The 16,204-nt window shown below is 48.9% G+C and overlaps 1 protein-coding gene across 2 annotated transcripts in view; it reads left to right on the top strand.

Annotated features, from left to right (window-relative positions):
- The first annotated feature begins 379 nt into the window (after window positions 1-379).
- LOC111846126 (SH3 and multiple ankyrin repeat domains protein 3-like) overlaps window positions 380-16,204 on the top strand; it is a 129,021-nt gene continuing 113,196 nt past the window's right edge. For both annotated transcript variants that reach the window (XM_072709905.1, XM_072709904.1), the window contains exons 1-3: window positions 380-483; window positions 736-883; window positions 8,461-8,512. The gene's annotated coding sequence lies outside the window, so the exon portion shown is untranslated. The remainder of the gene's footprint in view (window positions 484-735; window positions 884-8,460; window positions 8,513-16,204) is intronic.

The raw sequence follows: 16,204 nt of genomic DNA, 5'->3' as shown, positions 1-16,204 counted from the left end.
GGGCCCTCATACTGAATGGACAGGGATTTTTGTAGCCCTATCTGAATAAACAGAGACTCATAGAGGTTCCAGAAAAGGGCACCTGAAACTTTTAAATAAGGTGTCATGTTCTCACATGGCAGTCTGGGTATTTTGCATGTTTATATTGTCTCTACTTGTGGAGGCGGTTGTTTCCATTTTATATCAGGAAAAGGCTGAGTTATCAGCAAGTTCCCATATTTCCTGCAAAACATCCTGGGGCAGGGGGCCTAGACAGGAAGAGGTCCTGCCTGGAGTAGGTGTTTTTGGGAGAGCAGAGGCGGGGAAGTTCCTTCCTTAAGGAAGATGGGCCACATGGTTCAGCTAGCTGTTCTGTGATCAGCTTTTCACTCTGGCGCTCTGTTCAAGATCTGCACTACTTTGGTAACATCAACTAGACTAACCTAGCTTCTAAAAAGCTAAGCTTAATTATGTCAATTTAAACACATAAACTGAACATCACGGGTAATGGTTTTAAAATTTGGGAATCTTTTGTCTTTCTTCATGCAAATAGGCAGCTTGAAGTATGCATCCTGTTAATTGAATCCCTCTTATTACTGGAATGATGTCTGGTGTGAATGTAGAGGAAATGCAGGCCCTGTCTTGCTCTTTTGCTCCCTGCTTCAAACTGGAGACGTGTAACTGACTGTACTGCTGCTCTGGTTTCCTCTAGCCGTTTCCTTCCCGGGTCTAAACAGACTCTTTGGTGCTTTCCAGTTTCCTGGAGCATATATGCAGCGAATGGACCGGCACAGACGTGAAGAGAATTGGTCTGGGCAAAACAGAGGGTCAAACAAGTGAACCAGCTGCTCATTTAGTGTGTTTACTCGTGCTACACTTTCTTTATCCGACACAAGGATCACAGGTAACTTTTCTGTTCACTGAGAGGGTCCTTTCAGTCTGGTGGGGCTTTGTTAATTCTTCATTGCATCCACATGCTGCACCATGTGCTATTGCTGCATTCTGTCGACACGGGTGCGTGCTCTCACATGTTTATTTAAAAAAAGGCATTTTCTGCTATTGACTTCTGCTGTGACTTGTTTCTGAATTGTGTTGGAAGATGACAAATTAGGGAATTTTTACTTAACTTTTTCCTCTGAGGATTTATCCTTCATTTTCCGCATGAAGGCAGTTTAACATAGTAAAAACAGATATTTATGTCCTCCCTAATTTACTAACTACATTAGCAGAAGAAAGCTTTTGATAATTTCAGTGTATTGGGTGGTGTATATTTTTTGCAGTGAAATCTGGCTGTGATTTATTTTCAGAGTAGATCAGGGACTCTCTCATTTGCAGTGAAATCTGGCTGTGATTTATTTTCAGAGTAGATCAGGGACTCTCTCATTTGCAGTGAAATCTGGCTGTGATTTATTTTCAGAGTAGATCAGGGACTCTCTCATTTGCAGTGAAATCTGGCTGTGATTTATTTTCAGAGTAGATCAGGGACTCTCTCATTTGCAGTGAAATCTGGCTGTGATTTATTTTCAGAGTAGATCAGGGACTCTCTCAGTGCTCTGCTCATTCTCAGCACCGATGTCTGTACTAGTGCTTCTTGGTTTGAAGCTGTTGTGTGTCTTCAGCCCAGCAATAATCTCATCTTATGAATCTGGCCCCGGTTTCTGGTTCCGCACAGAGCATGGGGGATTCGTTAGGTGCGTGACGTGGCTGCGCTGTCGCTCCGTCTTCTTATGGGATGGAAAAGGGCCCTGTGACTCACTTCCTGTGATATTTAGGTGCCTGCAATGCCTGATCTAGCAGAGATGTAATGGATGTGTGCGTGAAAGGTCAGACAAATCTGAGTGAGCGCAGGTTTAAATATATATATATTTTTTAACCAGGCTAGATGTCCAAAATGTGAGGCAATCTCTTTGCTAAATGGAAGTATTTGCAATCATTTGAAGTTCTTATTGAGAACTTCTGCTCTCACCTCCATTTTGATGTTGCACTTTGTATGTTAAGCTTAAATGAATGGGGTAGTACTGTGTTGCAGGGTGCCTCATGAACTAGTGTGCCAGGTGGACTGGTAACACTGGTCTCCATAGTGTTTGGGTTCACGGGATATACGAGGGCGCGTCTCCAGGCAGCCTGCTGTTACATAACATCAGTGTAAATTAATAATTCATCAGCGCATTCCAACAGCACCGGGGGTCTGTGATGGATATGATAGCCGATTTGTGTGTAATTAATGGTGCTAATTGATGCTGCTGCTTAGCGTGCGCGTGTGTCTATGTGTGTGCAGATACTCTTATAGGTATGAAGGCTCTGCTGTAGCCAAATAAGTCCTGTGTATTTAATCCCAGAGTATAGCTGGCGTGTGTATGTTCGCAGCTCTGAGCACCATGACGACCTCCCTGGCCTCGGCACCATTTCATGTGCATGATAAGAGCTCCGGCCTCCTTGTCCTCTGGCTGCTGCCGCCGTGTATCTCATCCAATGGCACCTGTGTGGTAAGCCGTTAGCGCGTGGCGGCACAGAGGAGGTTCTTCCAGTGTGGTGGCCGAGCCGTTAGCGCGTGGCGGCACAGAGGAGGTTCTTCCTGTGTGGTGGCCGAGCCGTTAGCGCGCGGCGGCACAGAGGTGGCGGTTCTTCCTGTGTTGTGGCCCAGCCGTTAGCTTGCGGCGGCACAGAGGAGGCGGTTCTTCCTCTACATAGGTTCCATTCTGTCTCATCCCATCCCCTACACCTCGACCCCCCCACCACCCCCCCCCGTCTTTATCAAAGCCGTGTGGGATCCGCTGGCACTGAAGAAGGAAAAGCGGATTTATATCATCATGACATGACAGGCAGGGTGTCTGACAGTCCATCTGGGGATTTTAATTAATCAGAAACAATGATTTTAGCATTTCAAATAGTGAATGATGCGGACTCCTTGGGGAAACTGCTGTTTGGCTCTGGACATATTGCAGATTAGACAGAACTGAAGAGACGATGTTGGTGAAAAGAGGCTGGGGGTTGGGTGCCTGGGGGGGTCCCACGCTCCATCCAACCTGTGACTGCTCATCCAGGTCAAGAAGGTGGGACTATTGATTTAGTTCTTCCAAAAACATATATTTTCAAAAGTTAAGTAAAGGTGAAGTGAGCAGTGTCGCCTGGAGATTCTACAGCAGCAGGTCCTCTCTAGCTCTTTGGGTTTCTCATTGGAGGTGTTTAAGACACATAGATGTGTTACACATATTGTGCATTTAGATCGACCAAAAGCTCATTCTGGACTGGAGACCAGCACCCGCTGTGCCTCAAGTGGATTGGAGCCATGCTGGCCATCCCAAGACAGATGGTCATCAGCTACAGGTGTTAGGCTGCGAGGTGACACTGGGGGCGGCATCTTCCAGTCAACTGCTGGACAATAAGGTGAAGGGATGCACCAAGTGCCCTGCAGGTTGAGCTTGTGCTTCCCCAATGGGCCGGAGCTGCATGCTGTGTAAGGGGCCACGCAGCAGCTGAGAGGATTGTAAGCGGGATTTCCTGTAGGCGCGGGGCTTCACTGAGAGACTGTTTACGTAGGATAAGCCGTATGGAATGAGTGTGATGCCTGGCATTTGGATGGAGTTTGCAGGGGTGAACGATGGGGCAGGACAGGTATGTGGGGCATGACCCACCATCAAACTCTGGGCCTGAGGTCATCTGTGGGAGAGGTGGTTAACGTTTCTGAGTTTGAGGGTGGCTATGGCTTTAGATGTTTTGTTTGACGTATGTGTGTGTGTGTGTGGATTAGGTTTATTTTACTTTTTGACGATGTGGGGACCTTTTTTTGGGTCCCCAGAAAGATCTGTAAATGCAATCAAAAAAGTAAAAATGCCAAAAGTCTTGTTTTTAGTTTGGTTACTTATGGTTAAGGTTACTCTACCTGCAACCCCCGTAATCTGGCTGGAGGCAGGACGGGCCGATCACCCTGACAACGCGTGCCACGGAGAGGACTCCCGCGGGATTTCATGTAAGCGGTGCTCGTGCCTTAAGCTCTTTGGCTGAAGCAACCCTGTGACATCCTGCTGGAGCAGAGAGGCACATAATCTCCTCTGAAGCGCCTGCTGTTCTGTCTTCTTCTCACCCTCCGCAGTCAGCGAGCTTTAGCGGAGAAGCCCTTAAAACTGACTTTACTTTAAAAGTGTATTTGTTTGCCTACATTATGGCATTAAATCTGATATTTTTTACTGTGCAGAGGCCATGGACTGGGTTGGTTTTTGTAGCACATGGGATGGCTGCTCTGTCCTGTGAAGACGCAGGGTTGCTGGTATGTGGGAGGGAATTGTTAATGTTCAAAACCAGATGAGGTCTAGGGGCAATAACCTGTAAGCTTCCCAGTCTGAGCTTCACATTGCCAACCTGCCTTCTGATCTCCGAGGCAGGTGCAGGCTGCCTAAGATCTCTCCCAGTGTCAGCTATTTTACACAGAATAGGGAATTTAATTTCATGAAGTGTTCCTGAAGAGCAAAGCTCATAGTTCCAGATTTTCTTGGTATTTTAAAAGTTCATTAATATGCCTTCTGAGGTTCAGAGACGTTTCCAGTCACTTTATCCAGTCTCAGCTGGAGACAGCACAGCTTACTCCCAGTAGTACAGTGGGCAGCGAGGACCAGTTGGTCACACGTCACACTGGGACCAGCTGGGCGGGCATTAGCAGTAAAAGCGGTCAGCGGGAGGGTGGAGAGTCCACAGGACAGAACTGCTAGGGTAAGTATGCTAAATTACTTGAGACTACTAGTAATTTGCCTTCTTTAACTGTTAGTTAACAGAGTTAAAGAGTATAAGACTTAAGAGAAGAATGTACTGTTCCTTTTCATAAGGTCCTGCCATGCAGGCTTGTCCTCCTTCTTGCGCCCCTCTTTCCTGGGCCGCCGATGGCGCGGCTGCCGTGCCACCCATGCCGTTTGCCAGGCTTCCTGTGATTCGCTTGTGTGCCGGCCGCTGCTTGGCCTTGCCCTGTCCATATTTAATTCACATGAAGTCCAGCACTAATGTGACTCACTTTACAGACAAGCACACACACCTTAAATTAATTTTTCATCGAATATATGATATTCATCAGGTGGACCTCACCCCCCCCCTTTTGGCATAGTGACTGTTTGGTGGCCATCTGTACCCTAGAGCTCTGACTGATGAGGGGGTCCAGGTGATTGCCCCAGACCTTGCAGAAACACGGAATGGGGGTGGGGAGGGGTGTTGTCAACATTCTTGGAGATTGCTAAGAAGGGTTGGGTCTCCGGATCGATGTGTTTTTTTTTGTCTTTTATAAATAAGAGGGGAAGCTCATTTAGGCCTTTCCAAGGTCTTTCCTGTGCCACTCTGATAGGGGGGCTGGGCTTTTCAGCTTCTCTCCCATTGTACTCTAGCAGATAAGGGTCCTCAGCTGTTAGCAGGCATTTCATCTCCGCGACACCAGGAGAAAGGAAAGGTGGTGCCTGCAGTTACCACCAACTCCATCACAGGGGCAAAAGCTCAACACAAGTTGATTTTAAGGCCTTATTTACCACCAACTGTGTGCACCCAAGTAAACAGAGCTCTCTGTGTGCCCGTTTCTGGTTGTGCTGAGCTGGTCTACCTGGATCCTCTTCTGTAGATGGTGTATCTGTCTCTGTGAGGAGTGGGGGGGAGGGGAGGTTGAATTCTGGATCATGGCAGGACTGGCCCTTTAAAAGCCTGACAGACGATGAGTGTGCGGGTGTTTCCTGGCAGACTCCGAGGTGCTAAGTTTTTCTTTTATTTATTTATTTATTTCCTCCTTTTCCAAATTCCATTCCTCCCTTGTGGGTCTACATCACAGTTTCCATGGTAACCCCTCAAACTAACACACCCCCCCCCCCCCCCCCAGGTTGCTGCGAGTGGTTGTGTTAGTCACTTAAATGTATCGTGCTTTTTATACTCGGCAGAAATGCACAGAGATAGCAACATTTCCATGGTTACCACACGGCCTTGCTATCTTCCACTTAGTAATGCTTGCAATGTCTCTGCAAGGTAAGTGGGACTGACACTGTTCTCTTAATTTCCAGCTGATAGTGATGCTTCCTGCTCTGAATCTTTTGGACCGGCAGCTTTCAGTCTTCCTCTCCTTGTCGGTTGCGGCTGTCTGTGGAGCGTGTATGTGTGTCTTGCCGCTGAGATGGGTGCGTGATTCGTGTTCTGGCTGGGGTGTAGGCAGCTGGGTGTGTATACCGAGGGGCACAGAGTGTTGTTGACGCACTGGAGGAAAACGCCATGCCTCAGCAGAGCTCTCTCACTTTGGGGGGTACCCGCTTGTTTGCAGAGCCCCTCCAAGCAGATGTTTCAGGAGAATTTAAGCATGTGCACTGTAATGGAGAGATGGAACGCATGCAGTGGGAATGTTGGTCTGCTGGCTGGTGATGATCTCCTGTCCTCCATCTGACAGATAAGGCCATGTGGGATCGGTGGCTGGAAGGCCTGCCTGCCTGAGGTGGCCTTGTTGACATATGTGCTACATTGATGACCTCTGATGAGGGATCTCTGGATTTATATACAGAACTCTGGGACGATACCCTTGGTGACCTCAGTGAAAGGTTTATGGGAAGCACGTTTCTTTAACTGAAAGCCGTGTCTAACGGCTCTCCGTGGGAATCCTCATTAGATTCTGAATGAGTGTTAATGGGTGATAAGGTGACCTGTAGGGGGAGTCAATGTTGCACAGACTACCCTAAATGACTTGGTATTCAGTTTTAGCTTCTCCTTCAATAGTATTGGTTGACTTTGTAGACCAAGGCAGCTAACCCCTGCTCTGCGCTTTATGTGCCATACCTTCCTGACAGATGGGGGATGAGCAGATCAGCGGTACCCTAATGCTGTAATTGGCTCACAGCACGGTCCCTGCAGGGAGAGAGGGCTGCCCTGCACTGAGCTGAGAAGCACTGATGTATTAAATTAAAGGCCGTAACTGGAAATAACTAGATGCTTAGATTGAATTAAGTCCCAGATAAACCAGTAGATAATCAGCTTCATTGGGGACACACGTGTGCTTAATTACAGACGAGCAGTGTTAGGCAGTGTTAGCATGAACTGGAATTTACATCATGAACTGGAATCATTACATTTACATTTTATTCCTTTAGCGCGGAACCTTTTGAGAATGCAGCAATTGGCAGTTAAGTGTCATGCTCAGTGGCCCAGCGGTAACATCACTGCCAAGCCCTGGGATTTGAACAGGCACAGTGTGCTACCCCCTCTGGGCCACACAGCGCTCTCCATCCAACCTCATCTAGTGGGTATGAGGACTGCGTACTGCCAGAAGAGACAGTGTTACGCCCTGCAAGGGCATCAATACAATTTTAAAATGTAAATCATGCTAAACCTGCTTCTGTCCAACTGTGCTGTGAGCAGTAATTGTATTACCTCTCCAGGGGAGTTGCACAGGTGTAAGGAGGTCTGGCCTGTACCAGCCATGGGGGGCACTGTGAAGCTGGGGCAGTGAGAGGCCCTTTGGCAGCACTGCTTAGGTCACATGTTGATGCTGGAGTGTGCTGAACATGCCTTTGATGGTTGAATGATGTGTAATAGCTCTCTGTCAGACGGCCGCCTCTGTCCTCTGTGACCTGCGAGACAAGCAGCCTGCGGGGGAACCACTCTGGGTACCCGCTTTGGTAACCGCTCTGGGTCCCCACTTTGAGTAACCACTCTGGGTACCCGCTTCTGGTAACCACTCTGGGTCCCCACTTTGAGTAACCACTCTGGGTCCCCACTTTGAGTAACCACTCTGGGTACCTGCTTTTGGTAACTGATCATATGCTTGGTGCCCTGCCTGCGTGCCAAACCTGAACACGGCGGTGAGCCTTGGCTGGTCAGCCAGAGGTCGGCCTTGTGGGCTGCCGATCAATGGCCAGCTTTAGTCAGTAAATGTTCCTGGTGTCTTGGAGCACTCCCAAGATGCCTCCTGCTCCTCACAGACCCACAGTAAAAGGGGATCATTCTTGATGGTACCCTCAGAGAAACCCAGTGCTGGCTGACTTCCCATCGCAAACGGGCTTCATTGTGGGCCAATGTTGTCCAGGATCCAGTGTGCAGGTAGCTAGTGCCCACTATCAGAGGTGTCCGCGTCAGCAGCATGGGCATGTTCCCAGTGGTTGTGGCTTTCCTGTGATGTCACAGCCTAGGTGCCTTGTTGTTAACAGAGGGCATGTTTGCGGCCCATATCGATTAACCTTGTCTTCTTCAGAAGCCGAGCCAAGTCATTCACAGCTGAATCTTATTTTAGAAGCAAAATGTAAAGCAATGGTGAATAGATTTAATGAATCCATTTAGTAGCACTAAATTCTTATGAGATGATTGGCAGAGTTCCTTGACCACCACACCATCTTTTGCCTTTTGGGGGGAAGATGCCTATTGTTTCTCTCTAGAATTAAGTATTTTAGTGAGCAGAGGGTGCTTCCTTGAGTGGTGATTTATGTGACTTGCTTTATTCTTGGGTCACTGAGTAACACGGGACTTATCTATTGTTTTCAGGACCTTGCAGAGAAGGACAGCGGAAGTGTGAAGCCAGTGTCTTCTGCATGAGGTAAGGCGACCGCCTGCCTGCCCAATACAGCTGTGTGCTTTTACTCATTGTTTCGAGGGTCACCCCCCTGAGGCAGGGTGAATCGCAGCATGTCCTAGTCCTTGTTGGTGCAGATGGGCCGAGGGGCGTGACATGGCCCGGGTTGTGCTCGGTGCCCTCCAGTGGTGTGTGCTTTCTCTTAAGCCCAGATGAACACGCTGAAGGGCTGATGGGTGTGGTGGCAGCCCGGGTCATGCTCGGCGCCCCCCGGTGGTGTGGGCTTCCTCTTAAGCCCATGCTTCATTGTTCTGGGCCCTGCTTGAAAATGAAAACAACAGGAAGGTGTGCACTGTGTCCCTCCACCGTTTGCTGTGGCCAGAGGCCTGTGATGATAATAGCAGGACCGGCTCTGCCTCTCTTTATAAATAGCTCAAGGCTGCCATGTCCATTTCATAGGGACTGTGCCTGCACCTCCAGTAGCTCCAACACCCTGGTGATTCACTGGGTGTGCATGTGCTTGTCCACCCTAACCCTAACCCTAAGCCCATCCAGCTGAGGATTCCCATCCGTCCGGCCATTCGTCTGCCCGGGACAGGCTGTCTTGCTGACACCACCAGACCCCTGTGTGGTGTGGAGCACCGGCGGGACCCTCTGCCTTCTATTTGCTCTGGAGCAGAGGCTCTGCTGCCTTTGTCCCTGTTTCATGCTGTTTCGCTCCTTCAGGCCTACTTTTCCGTTTAGTACAATGGCTGTCATATGAGGGCCCAGCAACCTTTGCACACATTAATGTGTCTTTTGTTTTATAGAAGAATGTATTTTTTTGGCCTGTGGTTTTTCTGGTGTTGTCTTGTGTCTGGTGTCTGGTGACTCTTCATGCTATCTCATGCCCCCCCCTTTGGCCATGTGACACAAACAGGGGGCCAGATTTCTACTGTCTACTTTCTTTGCCATTGTATAACTGGAAGGGTTTGCCCAAACTTCAGTCTTCATTGTGTGTGGTACAAGTATTCATCAATACAATAAAGTGCTGCATTCATATGATTCATCCATTGATCTTAATCACAATCTTCTCTACCTATAATCATGAGGCATCTGGTCACATGATTCGAAGTGCACATTGCAGGATTTCCCGTGGATGGGCACTGCTTGCGTGCCCCCTGTAGCTGTGCTAGGAACCTACAGTCTGCGGTGGTGTATAGTAGGCTATGAGGGAGGGCTGCCTGACTGCATGCAGGCACCCTATTGGACGGAATAAGTACAGCTGCAACGAATCCGGTAACAGAGAAGGGAATAAAAGTTTTAATCTGTGTTTAAATTGGAGGAGAGTTAAGCTCTGTCACTAAGCCTCCTTGTGACTCTATCCCCGTATTAGTGACATTAGGAGTGGAAAATCTCCTTAGCTATGGAAGTATGGGGATCAGCAGGACTGCTAAGGTGTTCTTTGGGTCTGGGATGGGCCTATGGAATGGGCAGGGGGCCAGGGCAGCAGACAGGCATAAGATGAGGGTGGTGTTTTTTGGCTCCTTCTGCTTGCCAGGTGTGATGAAATCAGTGCAAGCAGAACTGGTGGCTTTTAATTCAGTCCTGTGAGCGACTTTCTCTCAGGGTATAAACAGTTAACCCCATCTGAGCATTATGGGTCGAAGGTGCTAGTGGCTGAGTGCACGACAAGCGAATTTTCACGAGTGCTTTGAGATAAGGCTGCAATGATGCAGTCCACTCCCTCCCTTCTCTAGAAAAAGGATAATTTTAGGTGTTATCTCTGTGCCACATTGGCAGGTAATGGTGCATTATTTCTGTGCCACATCAGTAGGTAAGGGTGCATTATCTCTGTGCCACATTGGTAGGTAAGGCTGTGTTATCTCTGTGCAATGTTGGTAGGCAAGGGTGCGTTATATCTGTGCCACATCGTTAGGTAAGGGTGCATTACCTCTGTGCCACGTCGGTAGGTAAGGGTGCAGTATCTCTGTGCCACGTCGGTAGGTAATGGTGCCTTATCTCTGTGCCACGTCGGTAGGTAAGGGTGCATTATCTCTGTGCCACGTTGGTAGGTAAGGGTGCGTTATCTCCGTGCCACGTTGGTAGGTAAGGCTGTGTTATCTCTGTGCAATGTTGGTAGGCAAGGGTGCGTTATATCTGTGCCACATCGTTAGGTAATGGTGCATTATCTGTGTGCCACGTCGGTAGGTAATGGAGCATTATCTCTGTACCACGTCGGTAGGTAATGCGGCATTATCTCTGTGCCACGTCGGTAGGTAATGGTGCGTTATCTCTGTACCACGTCGGTAGGTAAGGGTGCGTTATCTCCATGCCACGTTGGTAGGTAAGGCTGTGTTATGTCTGTGCAATGTTGGTAGGCAAGGGTGCGTTATATCTGTGCCACATCGTTAGGTAATGGTGCGTCATCATTGTGTCATGTCTGTAGGTAAGGGTGTGTTATCTCTGTGCCACAATGGTTGGTAAGGATTTGTTTTGTGACTTTGGGCCTGACCATGAGGGACTCAGTTTTTAGAGGACATGATGCAGAGCACTGGAGTATTTGCACATTCTCCCCATATTCTGTGTGGTCACGTGTCAACTTCTGCTTTCCTCTGTGTGAGATGCTGTGACTGTTATCACTGTCTTCACTTTAATGCTCCACTCTTTTGCACACTTTGTCTTGCACAGACACAGACACATACCTCACAGGTGCAGGTTCCTACAACTTCCTGGAGCCAAATGCAGGACAGCCATTAAATCTGCTTATATTATGAAGAGCTGTAGGGGACACTCAGTGCAGCTCTGAGTCCTCTCTCTAACCCTCAGAACCCAGGGGGAATTGTTCTCTTGGAACCTACTGCCCTCTGAAAAGAGGACCATTGAATCTATTAACTGTCCCAGATGAGCTCTGGTGATTAGTGCTGCAGTCCAGGATGCCTCATCATCAGTGGCTGGGTATGGCTCCTCCCATCAGAGGAATTCGTATTGACTTTAGGAGTAAGAGGACCTAAATGCATCTGGGAGAGAGACTGAGGTGTGACACGTGAGTGGGCATGTAACAACTGAATGTGGAGTATATAGAAAACGGCCCTTCCAAGTGTGATCTGGTGAGGGAAGAGAATAAGGTTCACTCTACTGCCAGAGAGCGAGAGCACCGCTTCTGGATCGACCCGCTGAGCGCATCAGCGAGTCGCTTGTCAGGAACGTGTCTCCCTTGCTGGCTGTATGCTCCCCTCCCCCGTGAGCTGGCTAGATGGGGGTCCTGGCAGTAGTATTTACTGAAGGTGTCCGGACAGGTGTGATGGTGCCCGGCTTGGTGCCCCGTCTGGTCTGTCCATGTACTGTCTGCCTTCCTTGTCTGGAGAGGTTGCCTGCTTTTGTCGGCTGCTGTTTCATGCTGGTTCTGTTGGGTTATTGACTTTCTCTGGCTGCTCAACAGTGGCAGTGCATACCACCATTTGGACCACACATTTGCGTGGGGCATCTAAGGTTTGGGTCCCCCTGTTGGTCACAAACAGTCACTACACTTGCTGCTCATTCCATGAGACCTTGCTGAGAAATAGTCGTTCGGTGTGTATAATTGGAGTTTCTCCTCCATATGGGAGCTGGAGAAATTAACAAGTTCCCTCTCATCTGGACATAAAACTAACAAACGAAGGCTGACCGGGAGTCTTTGTCACACTGTAACACAGTGAGTACATGCAGATAAATGACTTAGTATTTCTGTGAAATGTTTATATAGCCCGTTCATACGTAGACAGTTCATACGTAGACCTTTGTGGGTGACCTTTTGTCTGCCGGCCAGAGAAAGCGGCACATTTGGAATATGACTTGACGCGGACAGAGAACTTTAGTCATGGTGTTTAAACAAAGATATGCTTTTATTTGACTCTTTTGTATCTTGTGATGAAAAGGATGTTCATGTTGGAACAGAAGTGACCCACAGATTTCTTGTGAAAATGTATCCTTTATATCCACTGCACACGATTTCCCCCGAACTAAATCTGTCTTCCTGCTCTGTATTATTACCCATCCATGTGATGGAATCATTGGAGTCATTGTCTAGAAATTAAAATTCAGGCTATGTAACTGACCCTGTTAAGCATCCTCTCCAGCACTGACACTGGGTCTTCTCCCCGAAGCCTGTTCAGAGCGTGATGTTGTATTCAGCAATATGGCTGGTACATACCAAGATGGCTCTAGGCTCCAGTGGGCTGCAGTGCTGCAGCCTGGCCCATCGCTCAGGCTCCCTGGAGGATTCTGTCATGTTGAGATAAAACTGCTTACTTCTGTTGTGTCTTATAAAGATGGGCCTTCATTTTACCCATCTGTTTATTTTTTGTTTCACATAGGATGCTCAGAAATATCCGCACTTTTTATGTCCTTGCCGTTGCCTACAGCTTTGTCCATTTTTCGAATCTTTGAGGTGGGCAGTTTAATCTTGAGTTTAGGTGTAAAGGTTTTGTGGTGTGTAGATCTTCCAAGTCATGATTATTCTCCACTCTCTGAAGCTCCTTTCTCAGAAAAAAGGTGACGTGGAAAAGTCTTTTAGATCTGGCTGGCTCTGAGCTGAATCATAGCCTTCCGGGAGGATGGATAAGATGGCTGGAGAAGCAGCTCTGTGAAGTGCCTGCTGTGGTCTTTTGAAACCGCGTCCCGGAATTAACCTGGCTAACGTTAATTACTGACACAGAAAGCCCTTTGGGATTGGTTGTTGTCTGTCAGCTGCTGCAAGCCTGTGTAGTTTTGCTTTCTTTCTAAGCACAAATGTTTCATCACTATTCAGATGGGGGATTTATTTAGTGACCTTATTTAGTCAAACTTGCAGCCATCACAGATGATGCTGTAAAGAACCAGCATTCTCAGACTCAGTACAGTGGCTCCTGCATTTTTCTAGCTGTGTTGAAGAGATCCTTTCCTGTTCCCTTCTGCTTTTCCTCTAGATTTCTTTCTGGCTCTGTGATTGATAACTGGCAGTACTCTCCCAGTTGATGGACGATAACTCTTCCTAATTGAGGCAACATCTGTGCTCTGATCTAACCCCTGGCTTGCTAGCTTGCTGGAGCTCGGCCGTGATGGAAGATAAGATGTATCCAGGCTATTCTGTTAATTTAATTAGCTTTATAAACATCCCTGTGCATGTTTTAGGGCATAACTTTATAACTGAGGCCTCTGGAACTTCAAAAACTTCTGGAAAATGGCTGAATCACCCGAGTCACAGATGGAGGGCCATGCAGGTGACCTGGGTGTCACCCATAACCCCAGGACAGACACATTGATTAGCTGGAGGCTTGAACTCAAGGCGGACAGTGGTGTATAATTTGCTTGGCACTAGGGACAGGGGGTGGAATTAATGACACATTTGAGAGGTGCAGTTCAGTGTTTGTTTCCATTCTGCTACAAAGCCACTTTTGTCATGGCTGCTGATTTTAATAAACAATGATGGCTTGCAGCTACAGCGACACCCATATCCTTTAAAAAAATTAATGAACAGAATCCTACCTAGACCTAGCTGGTTCTTCTTCTGTATAGCTTATGTGAAACTACTCTTTAACATGCAGGACTTCAATATAAATTATTATTTTTTACTTTGGCAGTATGATTTAGGACAGACGGCAGCGCAAAACAGGACAGACGAGTGCGAAGAAAGCAGCGCGATACAGGACAGACCGCGGTGCAGTAAAGAACAGCAATTCTGGACAGACAGCAGTGTGATATAGGACAGAGGGCAGTGCGATACAGGACAGAGGGCAGCGCGATACAGGACTGACGGCAGCGCGATACAGGACAGAGGGCAGCGGGATACAGGACAGAGGGCAGCGGGATACAGGACAGAGGGCAGCAGGATACAGGACAGAGGGCAGCGGGATACAGGACTGACGGCAGTGCGATACAGGACAGAGGGCAGCGGGATACAGGACAGAGGGCAACGCGATACAGGACAGAGGGCAGCGGGATACAGGACAGAGGGCAGCGCGATACAGGACAGAGGGCAGCGGGATACAGGACAGAGGGCAGCGCGATACAGGACAGAGGGCAGCGCGATACAGGACTGAGGGCAGCGGGATACAGGACAGAGGGCAGCGGGATACAGGACAGACGGCAGCGCGATAAAGTTCAGACGGCAGCGCGATACAGGACAGAGGGCAGCGGGATACAGGACAGACGGCAGCGCGATAAAGTTCAGACGGCAGCGCGATACAGGACAGAGGGCAGCGGGATACAGGACAGAGGGCAACGCGATACAGGACAGAGGGCAGCGGGATACAGGACAGAGGGCAGCGCAATACAGGACAGAGGGCAGCGCGATACAGGACTGAGGGCAGCGGGATACAGGACAGAGGGCAGCGGGATACAGGACTGAGGGCAGCGGGATACAGGACAGAGGGCAGCGGGATACAGGACAGACGGCAGCGCGATAAAGTTCAGACGGCAGCGCGATACAGGACAGAGGGCAGCGCGATACAGGACAGAGGGCAGCGCGATACAGGACAGACAACTGGAAAATAAATAAGCATCAAATAGATGGTGCCGTGAGGCTAGGGGTGTGCAAATAGCCACAGAAGTAGTAAAGAACAGCAAAGTATAGTGTTTCGTACAATGCAGCAAGTGGATAGATGTAGGTCATTGGGTCTTTAGCACCCTAATCACCTGCTTGTGATTAATAGCCCAGAGTGCATCCCTCTGTATGCCGTCAGTCTGCCAGGTGACATTAGCCCCTGTGTCCAAAAGGAGCCCGAGGATGTAGGATCAGAAATGAACCCAAACGAGATCACCTAGAGCTGCTAGTGGCCAGGCAGGCTGACAATGCACCGCCATTGCTCAGCGAGGAATCCTGACGCCCATGCACTGGGATAAGCCTCCTCCATTCTGACCCGTGCTGTGGTGCTGGCGTTTCCATGGCAACCCTCCGGTAGCCATGGATGTCCCTGTGGTCTATGCTTATGTAACAGAGCTGGGAGAGCAGAAGAGGAAGCTGATCTGAAGCACGCCACGTCCCTGGTGAGCTGGCGTGCACCTCTGGCTCCCTTCAGAGGGTTTTTCAAGGTGCCCCCCAGCCCCAGCATAGCAGCCTTCCTGAAATACCCCTCGCCATTTTGGCACTCTGGAGCCAAGATATGGGGCGAGCAGTTTGGTATGAAGAAGAAGAAGCTCCACCCAACATCCTGAACCTTCCGTCTGGTGTCTCCTTTCATGGGGACAGTTGAGCTATATTCACATTTTATAGGTAACTGCCCCCCCTCCCCCCCCCCCCAGTTTACTGTCAGGGGTGGGCATCTCACTATCTGTAGGGGGCATCAGGTGAGCTGCCTGTCCTCCATTGGGAGATTTCTGCCCGCCCCATCCCCCCCCCCCCAAGAAACTGTATGATGCAGTCAGTTGTTCCCTGGTCCCTTTTGCTCTCTTTGTCTGTTTAAACCTCAGCTGATCATCCATCTAATGCTGGAATGTTCCATTGGGGTCTGTAGAAAGGGCCGCTTTCCTCCACAGCTGGACGTGCCTCTTACCTGGACTGTATACTACTGAGAAGTGTGGTCTGTGGTGCATAATACTGAAAAATGTGGTCTGTGGCAAGTACAGTACACCATACTCGGGCTGATTCACTGGATTAGGGGGAATCCTGTCACCCTCCACCCTTTTGGCTGATGGGTGACCTTTCTGATCATTTATTCTGAAAGTTCCTCAGAGAACCATACGGCCGCCCGGCTCCGCATTTTGCCGGATGGTTCACAA

Source organism: Paramormyrops kingsleyae, chromosome 3, assembly GCF_048594095.1.
Source record: "Paramormyrops kingsleyae isolate MSU_618 chromosome 3, PKINGS_0.4, whole genome shotgun sequence".
NCBI classification, from domain to species: Eukaryota; Metazoa; Chordata; class Actinopteri; order Osteoglossiformes; family Mormyridae; genus Paramormyrops; species Paramormyrops kingsleyae.
Note: the sequence above shows the minus strand (reverse complement) of the source record. Positions and strands in the feature narration are given on the sequence as shown.